This window comes from Tasmannia lanceolata, unplaced genomic scaffold (assembly GCF_043159265.1).
Source record: "Tasmannia lanceolata isolate RefF3 unplaced genomic scaffold, GAP_Taslan_0.1 ptg000023l, whole genome shotgun sequence".
Classification (NCBI taxonomy): domain Eukaryota; kingdom Viridiplantae; phylum Streptophyta; class Magnoliopsida; order Canellales; family Winteraceae; genus Tasmannia; species Tasmannia lanceolata.
Window position 1 is genome coordinate 6,882,078 of NW_027518700.1, and position 19,394 is coordinate 6,901,471.

At 38.8% G+C, this 19,394-nt stretch overlaps 1 pseudogene across 1 annotated transcript; it reads left to right on the forward strand.

The window, feature by feature from the left end:
- Positions 1-6,598: 6,598 nt before the first annotated feature.
- Positions 6,599-8,294, forward strand: LOC143855670 (putative CCR4-associated factor 1 homolog 7 pseudogene; annotated as a pseudogene). The gene is made up of 2 exons (XR_013238033.1): positions 6,599-6,863; positions 7,183-8,294. The product of XR_013238033.1 is annotated as a putative CCR4-associated factor 1 homolog 7 pseudogene (transcript).
- Positions 8,295-19,394: the final 11,100 nt, after the last annotated feature.

The following is a 19,394-nucleotide window of genomic DNA, read 5'->3' on the forward strand; positions in this document are numbered from 1 at the left end:
TTTTTGGAAATTTTAGTTCGGTCTCGGTTATCAAAATTTGTTAACCAAAATTATTTAGGTTATCAAATTTCGGTTTATTCGGTTCGGTTATAACCGAACAAACACCCCTACAAGTATCACCCCCACATACGACGAATCATGGTGCAGATTGGATCTCTTTGAGTATGTCTCCAGGATACAACAACTCTGCTCCAGGGGTGTGCACTCACGCTACCCGGATGCCTAGCGAACACACTTATGCAAACTTGATTAGAGATGAAAAACGACAGAAAACTCTTCAAACAGAAAGAACGAGTAGGTAGAAGAAGAGGAAGAAAACCAGAGAGAAAACTTTATCTTCTCGTATGTTTCTCTCAACCCAAAGGACGCCTTAAAACAACTTCCAAAAGTCACTTCCTTTAATCCCTTAATTAAGGGACACGTTTTGGAAACGTTGCCCAACAAGAAGAAAGACAAAACCGCACCTATTGGTCTGTTACAAAACCAAAGCGTCAAGACATCGTGCTGAATAACTTCGAAATTCCTAAGAACGGCAAAATTATTTGACGAGAACAACGAAGTTATTTTTCAAGAACGATGAAGTTATTTTCCAAGAACTGAGAAGTTATTCGCTAATAACTTCGAAGTTCCCTAAGAATAACAGAAAGAAAAATAAAAGATAGAGAAAGAGGAAAAGCTTTGAACCACACACACGGCCAACCGAGCCACGCTGGGCTAGGCAGGGTGCGTGTGTGGTATAGCCAAAGCCCACCGGGTCCACTCGGCCATTCATGCGCGAAGCCCCTCCCCCATTCTTCTTCTCATTCACAAACCAAGAGAAGTGAAAACCAATATAAACTCATGAGCCTTTCCCCCACTTTCCAATACGGGACTAAATGCCCCCACAAAGGACACAGGTAAAGGAGGGAAACTCAAGTTTGCTTTGAAAGACTACAACAGCTTAAAGACAAAAGATAATTGTGTAAATATTATAATTTTGAATTATAATGAGACTTTCTCCTTTTTCACACAAAGTAAAAGTCAACAATCCCTTGTCCCTCAGTCCGTCTCATACCTATCCCACCCCACCTTCCCTAACCTTTGGATAAGCTAATATTCCAAGAAAAACATTCAGGGTAGCCAAACACGCCCTAAATGTTAAGATACATTGCATAATTTTTATAATAGCAATACAATAAGTATTATTTAGTCATTGGATATTGGACTCTCTAAGACAGAATGGACTTGGATTCGGAGACTAAGAAGGTTGGCTCTAAGGAATCCCCTAGATCCAATTTGGATAGGATTCTAGTGAATCGTTACTCAACATGGGTGGATCCCAATTTGAATCTGGCCCTTGATATCAATTATATGATATGCATAGGGCGCCCAAAAAGGATGCCTTACAAGTTACAACCAAGGGGATAAGTTCATCGAATCATGGTGGTTGGTGGTTTGGTACCAATTATAACCTACTATAGTTTATGTCTACTCAAAACGTAAGTGCCATGTTTGGCAATCACTAGAATATCTTTAACTTAAGAGCCAAAAAGGAAATAGTACTCGTGCTTTCTCACTGATGGCCATGGAAAAAACGAGTCTATAATGTCAAAGATTCAGAAAAACTGAAAATTTTAGGGGATTCTTGCGGATATGTTTTCATGTACGGGGTTTCTAGTAGTTTTTCCTGAGATCAACCATGAGGGATATTCTTTCAATAGCTAAATATATAATTAAAAAATAAATTAATTTGATATTTACATCTTGACAGATTAGAAAAACCTAATCCATTGTTAAAGGGTTACAAAAAAATCCCGAAATTTTTTAATTGATACTAATGAATTACAAATAGCAACGGCAAAACTACCATTATAAAGATGGAATTTATAGACATTTCTTTTTTTGGAATCTTACACAAAAAAAAAAAAAACGCGGGCGCACACACACACAAACAACAAAAAACTTTTAAAAAATCAAAAGTAACAAACCCATAATCACCAAAAAAATGCAATAATATTTTGTTCAACAACACATCAAAATGAGTTTTTTGTTCGGTAAATGGGTGTAGAGAGAGCTTAGAGTGCGCTGTTTGGGTTGAGAAGGTGACGAAGAACTACTTCTCTACACAGTTTATGGCTTGTGTTAATTTTGTTATTCAGGAAGGGGCTAAAGGCAATTTTCCCATTTGAAACAATAAGTACAGAGTACAGATTTTAAGTACTATTTCAACCAATTTCAACCACTAAAACAGATTTCAACTACTATTTCAACCACTAAACATATTTCTACCACTATTTCAACACATTTCAATCATATTTCAACAACTAGAACAGTTTTCAACTACTAATTCAACCAATTTCAAGTACTAAAAAGATTTCAACCACTATTTCAAGCAGTAAAACAAAATTCAACCACTATTTCAACACATCTCAACGACTACAACAGATTTCAAACACTAATTCCTCACTACAAACCACTAATTGAACTCAATATCAATAGAGAAAAACTTTAACAAAGCTTTTGCAAAACCCTAATAAAACCATAAAGGAATAGTACTCGAAATTGGTTTTCAAAAACCCTAAGTACTTGAAATTGATTTTGCAAAACCCTAACAAAAGCCTAAAATAGTGGTGGAAATTAGGTTAGTAAAACCCTAACAGAATAATGGTTGAAATGAGTTTAGCAAAACCCTAACAAAATCCTAAATAGTGGTTGAAATTGGTTTAGAAAAACCATAACCAAATCCTGTGAAAAAAAATTTCAAAAGCAATGGAAGATAAGAAAAGATGAGAAGAAAACCTACTTCACGTTCCTTCAACTACGGCGGCCAATCTCCAACGGGATTCACCGGCTTGCAAAAGCGGTTCAACGACGTGAATAAAGCTTTTGCGGAGTGAAAGATTCACCGGCGTGCAAATAACGGGGAATTTACCGGTGTGCACAAATGGGGTTTTCTTCTCTGTCGAAGGGGATTCACCGGCGTAGCGAAATGGGGTTTCTTCTTCGTCGAATGGGATATAATTTCCATAGGCTGATCCTAGCGCTCCGATCCGATCTAAATAGAAACTACATATCATGCAACCTCTATAGATTGGTGGGTTGCGATCATCCTATGGAAATGATTTTTGGCGCACAACCTATTTACATTGCGGCCCATCAAATGGATGGTTTGGATCATCCTATATGGAGTTGGTTGTACAATAACATTACGGCCCAATCGTAGGCTCCACCCATATTTTTCAAAATAAAGTGTACGGTCCACACCATAGGATGATCCACCCTCTATAGATTGGAGGGTTGTGATCATCCTATGGAAATGATATTTTAGGGCGCAACCTATTTACATTGTGGCCCATTAAATGGATGGTTTGGATCATCCTATGGTGAGGGTCATACAGTAACATTAAGGCCCAATTGTAGGCCCCACCAGTGGAAATGATATTTTGGGGTGCAACCCATCGCTACCCTTCATTCTATAGAGGTTGCATAATATGTAATTTCTATTTAGATTGAAGGTCTAGGATCAGCCTATGAAAATGTTATTTTGGGATGCAACCTTTGTGGCCCATCAAATGAACGGTTTGGATCATCCTATGGTGTTGTGTTCTTTTTAAAAAGTCTGGGTAGGGTTCAAATGATGGGCCCACCAACAGTTGCTATTGGGAGAGAGAGAGAGGTAAAAAGTTGGGAAACCTGTAATATACGTTACACTAGAATGTTTACAGCATTCAAGGGGGGAAAAAAAATTTTATTGGGTGAAAGATGTCTGTCAGAGGTAATGGGCATGAGGGGTAATTCGGTCCTCAAAAAAGTTGTGAACAGTGAAAGCACTTCACTTTGGTCGTTTTCAACTCTCCACTGCTTTAGCGTGAATAGTTCAAGAAAGAACTTTTTTTAGGTCATTTTTCCTAATTTCAAACACGCTTTCCCAATTTAAAGACCATGACTTTCAAAGTCACCATGGATAATGACAGGTTGATTCCCGCGTACTCTGTCAAAGGATACTAGCCAAGTCATGCCTAGGAACCTCTAATTGATTGTTCACCTCTTCTATCGATTTACATTTTCATCATCCTCTTCAATATATTCTTCTTTCTAGTTGGAAACATTACTATCAAGTAAGTATAGCTATTAGACTTTTTCATCTCAAGATTGTGATATTCATTTTTATTTTTTTGAAATAATGTCACACCTCTATTCATTTTATACTTTATTAAGGGAAATGATATTTACGCCCCTTTTGTCACCAGGGACACCCATTTGCCAGTGTACTTTGCAATCAAAGCCTCTGGATTTTTCTGACATAAAGTACATGAGCCCCCTTTTTGCCATTGATACACTGCCGCTGGGTGTCCCTGGTGATGAAAAGGGGCGTAAATATCACTACCCTTTATTAATTATTGAATGATATTAGTTTTTCCCATCAACTCTTTGGATAATCCTAACTTATTAGTGAACACGTCAATGGAAAAGATAAGTTTCTAAATCTTTAAATATTAAAAAAAAAAAATTATAATCAAAGTACTTATCAATGGTCAGGATCATGCGATATAGGCCGAACTAGAGGCTGAAATGTGGCGGGTCGCTAGATCAATGAAGTGCGTCTATTTATGAGACATTGCATGTGCATGATGGTGGGCTAGGCCAGCTTACCAAAATAATAATGTAAAAAGGACAAAAATCAAATGATCTTTTGTTCTTAATATGGTTATTATCGTGGAAGAAAAATCTTGAACAATTATTTTTCATCTAGGGCATATTTGGCAACTATGAAAAACTATTCCATGGAATATTAGTTGGGCAATTTATGAGATTTGGGCAGAGAGGGAGAGACTTGAGAGGGTAGGAATGATGGAGGCATAAAACCCCCCCTAAAAAATAGGAAAAAAGGAATGAAGGGCGCCCTTATTATTATTGAGCAATGATAGAATGAAGGGCGCCTATGCAAAAACCAGCTTCAAGAACGCACCCATTGGTCAATTTCAACAAAAGTCCAAGCCTTTCCACTTTTTATGGCGCGCACTTTGCTGAAACTGACCAATGAGGTTGCCCTTGATGTTGGTATTTTCAAGGGTGCCCTTCATTCTATCATTCCGCTTATTATCATCATCATCATTATTATTAGTATTTCTTTTTATAATGGGTTTTTTTATCGGTACTTTTTGATAATGGTTATTATTATTATTATTATTTTGATAATAATAATTGAGGGTGGCACCAATTGAGGAGAAGATGAGAGACACCACTTAAGATGGTTTGGGCATAGCCAACGTAAGCCTTTGGAACATAACAGAGAACATAACCTTGGATACGAGAGAATGGAAGAAAATGATCCATGTAAACGAACCCAACTAATGTCAGGATTAGACTTATTCAATTTGAGCCGGGTAGATCCTTTCACCTTCTTCATGAAATTTTTCTAAAGGATTCATTAGCCTACCCCAACTAATTTGGGACAAAGGCTTAGTTGAGTTGAGTTATTATTATTATTATTATTATTATTATTTTGATGACATAGGGCATCCCCACCCTAATAGTGGCAAATTATTTGTCACTGTGTTTTAGGGATTTTTCGAGCTCTCTGCACTGGTGCCATATCAAGTCTATTCTCCTCTCTCGCCCATGAATATTCCATGAAATAATTTTTCATGGTTGCCAAACATGCCCTTAGGCTCCGTTTCTTAAGATGTACAAAATGGGCTTTAAAACAAATGCTAAACTAATTTTTACTAGGGTTGCAACTTGGGTCGGGTTTTACCCGACCGCATCAACCCGAGCTGAAAATAACATGGGTCGGGTGTAGAAATCATGGGTCTTGGGTAGGGCCGGGTTTTAAATTGGAAAACCCGACTCAATCTTGGGTAGGGCTGGATTTAAAGAAAAAAAACCCGAAACCCGACCCGAGTCATATGGGTATACTGTGAATTTCTTAAATATCTCTTGAATGACATAGCAAATCATTTTCCAATAAATTGATACGATTGTTTTCATTGAGGTGATCATGTCTTTAAGTCTTTTATGTGAAAAATATAGTGTCCTTAAATTTATACACTTGATGACATAAATTTAGAGATTGTTGGTGTTAAGATTTGTTTTCTTTTTCTACAATCTTTAAAATTAGTCACTATCCTACGCTGAAAAATGAAAACCCGACCCGACCCACCCGAGTTGCAGCCCCATTTTTTACACTTTAAATGGATATAAAATTTTCTTTTCCGTTCCGATTACTCTAGAAATCTCAGGAAAACAAATGACGGGGGCGTAAGGGAAAGACCTATTTTCGTAAATTACTAACTCACCCAGAACAACTTCCAGTCCTATTTTCGTAATTTCAAATCCCGACATTTTCCCTATTATGACCCAAGATTTAGGGACATGATTTTTTCGCCCTCTGTAGGATAATACACCCCCCCTCCCCCCTGTCAAATTGAATTGTGGGCAGACTTTAGAGAGATGTTCTCCCCGCCAAAGGATGGTACACCCCCCTCTTTTCGTGAATTGTGGAAGTCTATTTACGACAGCTCTTTTAAGTTTTAATTCTACAAGGGTGTGGCCCACAGAAGAAAAGGGGTCAAATTTATCATTTCCCTGTGTTTTATTACACGCTCTCCCCTCCCCAGAATATTTTTTTCCTTCGCTTGCGAAAGGAGATAAGCAGGGAAGGGCAGAAAACCGCGTTATCTCTTCTCTCTCTCTCTCTCTACCTTGACCTATAAAGTCTTCTCTCCATCTCATCTTTCTCAGACCAAAAAGAACAAAAAAATTATAAAACATAAAAACCTAACCCTAAAAAAGAAATCCCTATCTCGTTCTTTCTTCAATTCTTCCCAATATCTGAAGCCACGATCGGCGCCCTCGTGCCGGAGACTTCACAAATTTTGAAGGTTAGATCTTAGATCTACTCTCTGTTGATCTTCTTTTTAGGTTTTTTTTTTTTTTTCTAGATTTTAGGGTTTCGTTGCGTTTTTTTGGGTCGGATCTTGTTCTCGGCTGAGTTACGGTTTCTTTGGTCGGAAATTTTGCTTGTTCTAGATTTTAGGGTTTCGTTGCGTTTTTTTTGGGTCGGATCTTGTTCTCGGCTGAGTTAGGGTTTCATTGGTCGGAATTTTTGCTTGTTCTAGATTTTAGGGTTTCGTTGCGTTTTTTTTGGGTCGGATCTCGTTCTCGGCTGATTGAGGGTTTTATTGGTTGGAATTTTTGCAGATCTGGTCGCTGGGAGTCGGTTCGTGATAGATCCGTTAGGGTTTCGAGGTTCTGAATGCTTTTGGTTTGTTTTGAGGAGGGATTTCTGGTTTGTTGGTGAGATTTAGGGTTCTTGTTGCTCTAGATTTGATTTCTTCGCTTCTAAAATGTCGATCTTACCGAAGAGCGAGATCTTACCGAAAAGTGATTCGATTCATATCAGAGAGGTTTGGAACGATAATCTGGATGAGGAATTTGCATTGATTCGAGAGATTGTTGACGATTACCCTTACGTAGCCATGGATACCGAGTTCCCTGGTATTGTTCTCCGGCCAGTTGGGAATTTCAAGAACACCTCTGATTACCATTACGAAACCCTAAAGGCCAACGTAGACATGTTGAAGCTTATCCAGTTAGGGCTTACCTTCTCGGACAAGGAAGGAAATCTCCCTACCTGTGGGACCGATAAGTGCTGTATCTGGCAATTCAATTTCCGCGAGTTCAATGTCACTGAGGATGTCTTTGCTAATGACTCCATTGAGCTGTTGCGTCAAAGCGGTATAGATTTCAAGAAGAACAATGAGATGGGCATTGAAGCAAACCTGTTTGGGGAGCTCTTGATGTCTTCTGGGATTGTTTTGAATGATAGCGTGCATTGGGTTACATTCCACAGTGGATATGATTTTGGGTACTTGCTAAAGCTCCTTACTTGTACGAACCTTCCCGACACGCAGGCAGGATTCTTTAATCTGATCAACATGTATTTCCCGACGGTTTATGATATCAAGCATCTGATGAAGTTCTGCAATAGCCTTCATGGTGGATTGAACAAGCTCGCGGAGCTATTAGACGTGGAGAGGATAGGGATATGCCACCAAGCTGGTTCGGATAGCTTGCTTACATCTTGTACATTCAGGAAGTTGAAAGAGTCTTTCTTTAATGGCTCGACCGAGAGATACGCTGGTGTCTTGTATGGTCTTGGTGTTGAGAATGGACAGAATACTCATTGAAAAAAAAAAAAAAAATGAAAAACTTTGTATGACTACATGCGGGTTTGAACTCCCATCTCTGTGTACACCTTTGGCAAAAAATTGCTACTTAAGTTATGAATTTTCTCTTTGTTTTTGGTTGAACCACTGTGTGAAATCTCCAGTTTGTGTCGAAATAGAGCAATCATTGCATCATTACGAGATAAAAATATTTTTCTAATTCCTGCTCAAAAAGAAAATTTATTTTTCTAATTTTTTCTAACTTGGGCTTTCTATAACTTATACAATCCCTATTACTTAAGTCCTCAACATTTTACCTTTGCTTTTGGGGTGTTGGTGCTGTTCTGTCCTTGATCGTGTTGGGAATTCTAAATTTTATTACCAGAAAGTCCACAATTAATAGGCTACAATAAAATGACATTGCATCACACAATTTTGTGCATGAGGAGCCATTGAGTTCAGTCGTTCTCATTTTCATTTTTCTTTCTTTGAAAGAAAAAAGATGCTGAAGTGTTAATATGGTGTTGGGAAACCACACTCAAAATGCTGAAGTTGTTTTGTTTGTTTGCAGCTCATGTGTTGTATTTAGTCTAGCATGGTACGTGGAATATTATTTCTTTATCTTCTTTTATTCTATTTAAAGTTTGTAAACTTTGCATATCACCCTTTTAATTTGCAGTGTTAGCATATCAGCTCTCCACTTATCTTGATAAATGTTTTAAATTGTTGGTGTTGTTCTTTGGTTGCTTAGATTCTTACTTTGTCTTCCTTTGTGTATGAATTGCTCTGTGGCAGGTCACGAAATCACAAGGTGGCCATTATTTTCCTTTGAGGTATTGAACATCATACTGTTATTGTTTTCGATTATCAATAGGTCTATTGAGTTCTTCTTCTAGTATTTGAACTACCATGAGAATTGATATATTATTGAGCATGGTTTTAAACTACCACTGATTATGTCGATCTCCAAAGTCTGAAGTAAGCCCGCAACGAAGTCCAAACTTGATTTTTTGCATGCACCCACATAACTAAAAAAAAAATTACATATCCTGTAAATGTTAATGCCCATTCCATTTATAAGACTAGTAAGTTGAAAAGGAAAAGAAATGACATGATCATTAGCTTTCAAAACATGTGAAATGTCAATGCTTAGAATTAACGTTATTGCTTCTGACATCCATTACCTTTCAAAACATGTGAAATATCAATGTTTAGAATTAACCGCACTGCTTTTGACTTGTACGAAAATGCATGTCTTTTTTTTAATTTTTGAATGGCAGCGCGACAGCGGATGTCACTAGGTGTTTGATATTGTTAAAATACTATTGACGGGTTTCTTGCTTATGTGATGGTTTCTAAGTGTGTATTTGAGCTTATTCTAGATTCTTCTAAAGTTCCATCTTAATTTTTCATTGTTCCCATGGACGTTCATTGTTTTTTACAGATTTCCATGGACTTCTATAAGCTTTCACAAAGTACTTCCACTTCCATGGGGACCGACGTACTGATCGAGACTGATGTATGAATCCTTGTTAGGTAGGACACTATGAGAATGTTTTCGAGTGTCTTCACGGATGGTAACATTAGTAAGGAGGTTTGTGTCACTTTCATAACACTTATCTTATAGAAGGGCCATTGTAGGCGAAAGATTTTAAATCTATTATTTGGTGAATAGTTCCAATAAAATCATTGCTATGATGTTACCCACTAGATTGCTAGGAATATCAAGGGTGGTGATATCTCCAAATCAAGGGGCATTTGTTGAAAGCCAACAAATCCTTGATGGGGTGTTTGTTACTAATGACTACCATGAGTCAAGAAAGAAGAAAGGGACAATGGGGATCATTTGCTAGGTGACCATGGAAAAGGCTTATGACATGGTGGAGTAAATGTTGGCTTACCACATGTTAGGATGGATGGGCTATGGGGATTTGTTGGAGGAAGTGGGTGGAGGGCTGTATCTCATCCTCTCTCTCTTTTTCATATTAAACAAGAAGGGAGGGTGGGGATCAGTTGCTAGTTGACTATGGAAAAGACTTATGGCATGTGGAGTAAGGGTTGGCTGGCTACATGTTGGGATCGGCGGGCTTTGGGGATTGTTGGAGGAAGTGAGTGGAAGGTTGTATCTCATCTCCTCATTTCTTCATATTAAACAATGGTAACCATTGGGCTTTTCAGAAGTACGAGAAGATTACAACAAGGTGATCTGTCTCCCCTTTCCTCTTCATGATGGTCGGCAAAGCACTTAGCATATTGATCACTAGAGCCAACAAGTTGGGTATTATTTTGGGAATCTCTATAAGAAGAAATGATGTGAAGATTTCTCATCTTCGATTTGCGGACTACACACATTTTTTGTGATGTTTTTGCCAACCAAGTTAGGAATGTTCAATGCATTTGTGGTGGTTTGAGGGGATTTCAGGTCTAAAGATTAATAGTGGAAAATTTTTTATGGCGCGGTTGTAGATATAGATGAAGGAAAGGAGATTGTTTTTGCAGAAAGGTTTGAATCTAAAGCAAGAAAAACTTCCATTTTCTTATCTTATCCTTCCACTTCGTTTGATAGTTCCTCCCAAATCATTATGGAATTAGGTGATTGAGAGAATAGAAAAGAAACTTTCCCATTGGAATAAGTCACGCCTCTCCTTGGTGACCATGTTACTCTTATCAAAGCGCCCTTATCAAACCTTCCCGCCTACTTTTCGTCTCTTTTTTGCATATCAGTGGGAATGGCTCAGAGGATTGAAAAACTGTAAAGGGATTACTTGTGGGAATGCAAAGAGGGCAAGAGAATGAAACATTTGGTGAAATGGGAGATTGTATGTAAACAAGCAGCTGGGCCCATAAGAAAACCAGAGGTCTTGATTTATTTCTATTGATTCTTTTCCTCCTAGTACTTTCCTTGATGAGAGAAACAATGACATTGATTCTAGCTGCCTGAATTAGGGGTGCCTTTGCGAAGAGAATTATGTTGTCAACATACTGAAGACGACAGATACGAGGGCCCCCAGTACAAGCAGACAAACCCATAAGAAAACCAAAGTCCGTTGGATTAATAAAATGACCCGTGTTTTCAACTACCAGCATAAATAGGATCCCGCTGCCTAAGACCTTTGTAGATACCAAAATGACGATCCATGTTTGGATCTATGGAAAAAGCAGGAGACGACAAACTCCCACAACAGTTTGGAGATGAATCAGCCTCCCACCACTTGTTTGGTTTGGAGATGAATCAGCCAAGTAACAATGTGGTTAAGAACCCATCAAATAATGAAAAGGAAGGGAACAGTCAAAGTGGCTGGAGCGATTTTATATCCAGCCATTCTTTTTTCAGGATAGAAGCAAATCAACGCTTCAAGTAATGAGGGGGACGTTATTGAAAAAACCATAAACAAGGATCGCAGACTGAACCTTCAGTTCAAAAAAAAAGAAAAAGAATGGCACGCCAAACGCCCACCGACGAAGGAGCACGGCCATGCTCCGACCGGCTCGTCAATGAACTGCCGGAAGGACAGAATCTTGACCTTGCTGTGGGAGTGAAAGAGGCTGGGCAGAGACGTGTGGAGGGCCTGAAATCAGTTGTTTTTTTAGGGTTCGGGACAGGAATCGACCGAATGTGAATGTATTTACGTTAAACAGACAGAGGTGGTGCTGGTGAAGAAAGAACCTGAGACATGGTGGTAGTGTTGGGCTGTTGGGGATGCAGAAGAAGAAGGTGCAAAGGGAAGAAGTGAAGAAAGAAAAGAAATCGTCGGAAAAAAAGAACCCTAGCTCAAAAAGTAAGGATTGTGTTTTCTTGGATAACTAGTGTGAGTTGGTTTTCTTCTTTCATTATTTTTTAGGGAAAATTGTATGCGAGAATTCCAAAATCCGCATTACTCAAAAAGTAAGGATTGTGTTTTCTTGGATAACTGGTGTGAGTTGGTTTTCTTGTTTCATTATTTTTAAGGGAAAATTGTATGCGAGAATTCCAAAATCCGCATTAATTTAGCTTACCAAACCTCTGATTTCTCATTTTCTAGGGAAAGTTTTTCTAAATAAGTAAGAAAAATACCTAGATCATTTTTAAAAAAAATTACAAAAAAATACCTAGATCCAAACATGCCCTAAATGTACCATCCCTAGTTCACTTTCTCCATGCACAAAGTCCACAATAGAAGGGGCCATTTAAGTCTATCGTAGCATTCAAGGCTGCAGACCAATACTATTTCGAGTCTGAAGGATGGGAGCTCGCTAATTGAATATATGGGCTTAATTAAATAGAGAATTATCGACTTCTACCATTTCTATACTCAAAATCGGTGGAATGACGGCCGAAATTAGAAGGTATTCAATTCAAATCTATCAGTCTTGGGCAACAGATTTCTTTGGATTGAAACTTCACAGAGGAATAAGTGGAAAGGGCAATTTTCTCCATGACAAAAGACAAAGCTCTGGGCCCGGACGGTTTTCCAATGGCTTTCTTCCAGAGGTTTTGGGGTATCATGAAGGAAGATATTATGGCATTCTTCCATGAGTTTCAGGAGAGAGGCATAATTAGTGAAGTGGCAAGCGAAACCTTCATAGCGCTAATACCGAAAAAAGAGGGGGTGATAGGGATGAAAGACTTCAAACGAGTCAGCCTTAACCCATATCATTCCAAAGATTGTCTCCAAATTGCTTGCTCGTAGGGTGAAGAGTTGTATGGGGAACATAATTTCTGACTTTCAGGGAGCCTTTGTGGACTCTAGGCAAATTCTTGATAGAGTCTTAATCGCCAATGAGATCATAGATTCGGTCAAGCGAAGTGGCGGCTCCGGTCTGATCTTCAAGATTGATATTGAAAAGGCCTATGATCATATCGATTGGGAGGTTGTCGATTCTATCCAAGACCGTATGGGTTTTGGGAGCAAATGGCGAATGTGGACGAAATCGGTAATATCAAATAATAGCTTCTCAGTTCTTATTATGGTTCGGCAAAAGGGCTTCGTCAAGGTGACCCTTTAGCTCCTTACCTTTTCATCATGGTGGTGGAGGCACTTAGTCTAATGCTGACCAAAGCTGAGGAATCTGGTTTGATCCATGACTTGGCAGCAGGGTCAAGAGCTGACAAGATTACTCATCTACAGTTTGCAGATGACACTCTTGTATTCTTGCAATTTACCCCTCAAGCCATTCCTAATGTCATAAGAATTTTAAAGTGGTTTGAGGCCATTTTGGGCCTCAAAATTAATTTCACCAAAAGTATGCTATTGGGCATTAATATGGAGCATCAAAAAGTCCAGAATCTAGCGGCATCTGTTGGTTGTATTGCTGGGGTTTCCCTGGTGTCATACTTAGGTTTGCCACTAGGCTTTGGTACCCCATCAGCATCGCAATGGGATCCGGTAGTTGAAAAGGTGGAACGGAAACTTGCTACCTGGAAGAAAAGATACATATCGCTAAGGGCAGAATAACGTTGATAAAAGCAGCCCTAGCCAACATGCCATGTCGCTCTTCAAAATCTCGGTGAAGGTGGCGTTACGAATAGAAAAATTACAAAGAGATTTCCTATGGGATGGTAGCGGGGAGTCCAAAAAACTAAGGCACCTAATGAATTGGGAAATAGTTACCAAATCCAAAAGAGATAGTGGGCTGGGACTAGGGAAGTTATGACTGTGCAACAAATCATTGCTAGGAAAATGGCTCTGGCAATATGGTAATGAAAAGAAGGCTCTATGGTGCACTGTGGTTGACTCTAAATATGGTATGAAAAAGGTAGATTGGACCATTAAAAAACTGACTGCTGGGAAGGGATCGGGCTCTTGGAGGTCTATCTGCTTAGTCAATGATGATTTTGATCAAAGAATAAGATACAAAGTGGGAAAAGGAAAAGAGGTCAGATTCTGTAAAGACCTTTGGTGCGACAAAGTGCAGCTCTCGGTTGACTATCCAAGGCTATATCGGATTGCAGTTAATCAAGAAGTATGGTGGCGGACTATCTCAAACGAGAAGGAGATTTTGGGAAGGGTTTTTGGGACATTCGTCTACAAAGGAATCTTAAAGATGAGGAAATATAGGATCTTGAGTGGCTTCTCTCACAGCTACAATCGGTGTATTGCTCCAAATCAGCAGATGATGGGCTTCTATGGGCACCGGAGTCAAATGGTATGTTTACGGTGAAATCTTTTTCTGCAGAACTGAATGCGGGTCAAAAGTCGGACAAGAGGCACTTCTGGAACTCTTTGGCTCCACCAAGATTAGTTGTGCTTTCGGTGGACTCTGGTACACCGGAAGATAAACACCTGTGACCGCCTGGAAAGAAGACATTTCAGCCTTGCAAGCGTTTGTGTTCTCTGCCATCAACATGAAGAAACTTTAGATCACTTGATGTTGCACCGTCCTTTCTCCTATCAAATTTAGATGCGAGCAATTGGTGCCTTTGGAATGTACTGGGTTTGCCCAAAGTCTATTATTAGCTCGGTCCTCATCTATTGGAGGGGGAGGCCGTTTCGGAGAGATAGGTAAACTTCTGTGGGCCACCTTCCCCTATGCTATCGTATGGAACATCTTGAAGGAGCGAAATAGGAGTATCTTTGATGATCAAAGTAGAACTTTGGGGCGTTTGGCGACTGATATTAAGGTAGAACTTATTGCATGGGCTAAGAATAAAAACAAATTACCTTATGGTGTGGGGGACTTGATAAGGAACTAGTGGACAATAATCTGGGATTGGGCGATCCGAATTAAACCTAAGCCTAAATGAATGGCCCCGCCAAGTGGGTGGCTCGCACTTAAATGGAGGGCCAGCATTGGCGGTCTAATCAGGGATGATAAACAATCGATCATTATGTCTTTCTCGGGTCCAACAGGAATTTGTGATGCGAATGAGGCAGAAGTCAGGGCTCTTCTTTTCGGACTACGATGGGTTTATGAGCACAACTTGCGATCTTTAATAGTGGAAGGGGACTCGACTAATGCAGTGGGCTGGGCTTCGGGTACTTCAAAAGGGCCCTGGCGCCTTAAGGATGTGATAACGGAAGTTCTTGACCTCATAAGGGTGCTGCACCCTAGAATTGAGCACCGGAGAAGATCGGCAAATGAAGAGTCGAATGTTTTAGCCAAAGCAGGAATCCTAAAGGAGGAAACTATTGTTCTTACATCTTTGTAATCCTTTCAAGGATTGTACTTGGACTTGGATCCATTTTTTGTAATATGGCGGGGACAACTTGTCCCAGCCACTATTCAATAAAATGTCAATTTTCAAAAAAAATAATTGCAAATGTATGACACTCCCAGGCAAAAAGTATGATAATTCAAAGAGTGAGATATGTTTGAAGCATGACAATTTTTTTGACCAACATAAGTATCCGTGAAGTATCTGTTATGAGTATTGGTATCGTGTCCAACACGATGCATTGGGCCTCTACAAGTATCTGGGTATCCTAGTTTCCATTTTTATATCAATTGCCTCATGTGGTATCTTCTTAGTTCTTTTTGTGAAACTGAGAAAATGATAATTGTTTTCTTGAATTTGTTCGGAATTGTTTTCATTTCTCAAACTCTATTAGGAGGTTTCTTTTTGGATTTACTACACCTTATGGTGTGCATATAGCTGAATTGATGTCATCCTCAAGTACTGGAAGTGATCACAGAGTGTGTCAGTCCAAGACAATAGTGGCCCTATAGACAACCTATGGATGAAAATTGAAAATCTGACATTGGATTGGACTGATTATTTGGAGTAGTTGCTGATGGCCAAGATGCTTAGTGGTGGATCAAAACTTCGGTATAAAAATGGGCATATATAGGACAATAGTGGGTGATCATAAGGTTTTAAATTTTGGTTTCAGTTTCGGTTTCAGTTGCCACAAAAAACGGAGAAACATTTCATTTTTTGTTGGAAATGTTGTAAAATCAAGAAAATATATGAAAACATATGCAAATGACAAAACAAGTTTGTATATTCTTTTGTCAAATACGACTTTACATTCTTCTGGAAAATCCCTTTCCAGAAGTGAACGTACCTTCTATACAATTTCTTGGCTTTGTAGGCATTGTTAATTATTTAAGTTCTTTAGCAAAATCCCTTTCCAGAAGTGAGAGTTCCTTCATTACAATTTCTTAGATTTTTAGGCTTTCTTTAATCTGTGGCATATGTAGGCCCTGTTCGTTCGTTTCAGATTATGACAACCGATTGCAAGCCCAAAACCTATTATTGGACTCAAAACATAATATAATTTTGAGTCCGATATTAGGTTTTGGGCTTCCAGTCGGTTGTCATAATCTGAAACGAACAGGGCCATAGTATATGTTACCCCTATTCCGTTCAGAATTAGTCCTTTTTTATTCAGTTATGGTTACATAGATTGAATTACTATAGATTTCATTTTTCGGCGGAATTGTCATGTCTGTTATGTATTTTTTGAAACAGTAGTAGACATTCTAAATCCAGCATCCTGCTTAATCTGTAATCTGTATTTCATCTGTATCTAATGCCCAAGCTTTGCCACTGTCATCAGATAATACCAGTTGCTGTGAATCCAGGACAAAGTGAAGTAGTCACCACTGAGTACAGACTGTGAATGACCTAAAGGAAATCAGTAATTCATCACATCCTTTCCCATGCATATTTGTTAAACAGATGCAATTCTCTCCTGTATGAATTACTATCTCAAGTAAGAAAATCGACAGTCTAATTGCTTAAAAGAGGCTTGTAAGACCAAAAGTTTTGTTTTTATTGATCATGATCTTGAGTCTCAGCTTTTGGTTTTTTTTTTTTTATTATTAGTAAGTTGGGGTTAGGCAGGATCCCTACCAGTGTATTCAGATAAAATGATATTACAATCAAGAGTACAAAGCACTAACCCTATTCCTAGATAAAATATTTATACATAGAGGGAATACAGAGGATCCCAGATGATCCAAAATCTTGTAAATACCCCTAGAAACAATAACTAATAGATTGGGGGAAGACAATGGGTTCCAGATGATCCAAATTCTTCAATTCTTGGTCTAGAAGAATTCAGCCTTCTTGTGGATGTAACTCGTGCGCATAACGCCCTTGCTTGTCTACAGATTAGGATCTTTGGGACCTTGTCATCTTTCACTTTTGTAAGATACCCACATGAACAAGGGGTTTAAACTGCCAAAATGGCTTCAAACGATTTACCAGTTTGGCAGTTTAAAATGGACAATTCTTGCAAAATAGTGGCAATTCAGGTTGCATTCGGATGGTAAGACCTTCGGCAATGGAGTACCCCTTCTAACTTAAAGGCCAAAGAGTTTTAAATCAAACCCTCTCACCAATTTTCTCCAGTCCTAATATATATGGTTTTGATTTCCATATCTGGAGTTTTAAATCAAAGGAGTGCTTTTGAGAAGTTTCTTTCCATCATTATGGACATTGATCTAAGATGAAAATATCACCAGATTATGCTTTATTATTTTCTTTTCGATTTTTATTCCCTTTCTCTTTTATAATTAGGTGAATCCAATCGTCAGATACCTTGAATCATTCAAATTGAGGTAGGAGATGCAGCTAAAGGAGGGAGAAGAGAACTTGTAAAAATGCCATGGATTCCTCTCATAAAAATGCATTCCAATTCTTCATTCAGAAAATGCTCAAGTCTCTCTTTCTGATTTTTTACCATTTTACAGAAAAAGGATTCCTCTTAAATTTTCATAAAAATCGACTTTATCTCAACCATGCAGAGTTGATTTAGATGAGAATGTGTTTCACCCAGAAGGTTGTTACCCTAATCTAAAAGCTAAGTTTAGATGGAATGACAAACACAATTTTTTATTTCAAATCAAATTGGAGAGGGAAATGTGTGTGTGTGTGTGTTAGAGAGAGAGAGAGAGGGAGAGAGGGAGAGAGAGATTATTTTATATGATGCGTGCTTGTGAAGTCTGGCATTTATCATAAAGAGTAGTGGGCCCCACCTCTTTGGATGATCCAAACCGTTCATTTGAAGGGGGTCACAACATGAATAGGCTGTACTCCGTAAATCAACTCCATAAGATGATCCTAACCCTCAGACCTGCAATGGGGCTGTACATTATAACTCTACAGAATAACCTTCGGGAAATGATATATCCGCCCCTTTTGATCACCAGGAACACATTGTCAGTGTATCAATGACAAAAGAGGGCTGTTGTACTTATGTCGGAAGAATTTTATTTTATTTTTTTGATTGGCTATGTCAGAAGAATTCAATGCCCCTGATTGCCACAAACACTGACAGGGGGTGTTCCTGGTGATCAAAAGGAGCGGATATATCACTTCCCTAACCTTCCTGCACACTAGATAAACTAGGGGTGCAACTTGGGTTGGGTTGAACCTATGCTAAATTGAGCACTCCAGTTGAGGAAGAAACAGTTGGGTTCTGCTGGGGCCTTCTTATCACAATTACTTTAGCCAGTCTTCACAGACTCCTAACCTTCTGGCCTTCTTTGCACTATTACAGTTAAGGAGAAAGAAATTTTGGTTCAGAAGGAACTTTTTCCTTCACTGAAGATTTCTAGCATAGATTTGGTAAGAGGGGAAAAATGGATCGGTTCAGTAAGTTACTCTGTTTTGTAGTAGTCGTGGCAATGTTGAAAAGCCTGTATAAACCAACATTTAATTAGGAATTACGGATGTATAAACAATAGATTAAAAATTCGTTTATAGACTATCTTGATCAATGCATATACTCATCGATCCAAACCCCAATTGATTAGCCAAGTCTTGGACAGCCTAAAACCTGCAAACCACATTGATTAGTTGTTGTTCCCAAAGTAGCCGGAAACTTCCTGGGCGGGTGGGAAACTCGTTTCCCCTAAAAAAAACGTTTCGGAAATATTTTCGAAACATGGTAAAAAAATATATTTGGGAAATGTTTCCGAAACGCATGGGAGGCATGAGAAACTTATCCTAAACCTTGAGAAACATGTGGAAAACTCCCAGAAAACGTATGTGAAACATACGTGAAACTTACGAAAATCGTTTCAGAAAAAACACACCAAAGGGAGAAACGGAAGTCAAGGTGGAAGAAAGTCGAAAAGTTCTAAGCTTTCCTTGAGGACCCCCTCCCTGGCAAGGCAATCCGCCAACGTGCTAGCAGACATCCTCACATGAAGAAAAGAGGTAATAGAAGACCCCACTTTGTCTTGAATCTCATCCAACATATGCACAAATCTCCAAGGACGTGGTAGAGAACCTTGAAGCCATTTTATTATGTTTAAACTTTAAAGAGTCTCCTTCCACCACCACCTTGTCTAACCTTTCTTCTTCGAGAAGCT